The sequence below is a fragment of the Homarus americanus genome, unplaced genomic scaffold (genome assembly GCF_018991925.1).
Source record: "Homarus americanus isolate GMGI-L3 unplaced genomic scaffold, GMGI_Hamer_2.0 scaffold16894, whole genome shotgun sequence".
Lineage (NCBI taxonomy): Eukaryota > Metazoa > Arthropoda > Malacostraca > Decapoda > Nephropidae > Homarus > Homarus americanus.
This window is the reverse complement of record NW_024746541.1, coordinates 6,583,498-6,583,767: the sequence shown is the minus strand read 5'-3', so window position 1 is coordinate 6,583,767 and position 270 is coordinate 6,583,498.

Sequence of the window (270 nt, the reverse complement as noted above, 5' to 3'; positions counted from 1 at the left end):
TCAAGTGTCCAAGCTTTGCGATGTATGTTGAAAATTCGTATAGGAATCCTTCAGACCTCTACATAGTAAATAACAAGGCTCAACGAGGTGATACCATCCTACAGTCGACCGAGGGAACAACACAGGGGGACCCCGTTGCAATGGCAATGTATGCAATTGGCCTATCAGTGCTCCAACAAGAAATAAAATTTGAAACAACTGGGGTCAAACAAGTGGCATATGCTGATGACCTTACAGGAGCAGGAAAAGTGGAGTGCATCAAAAAGTGGT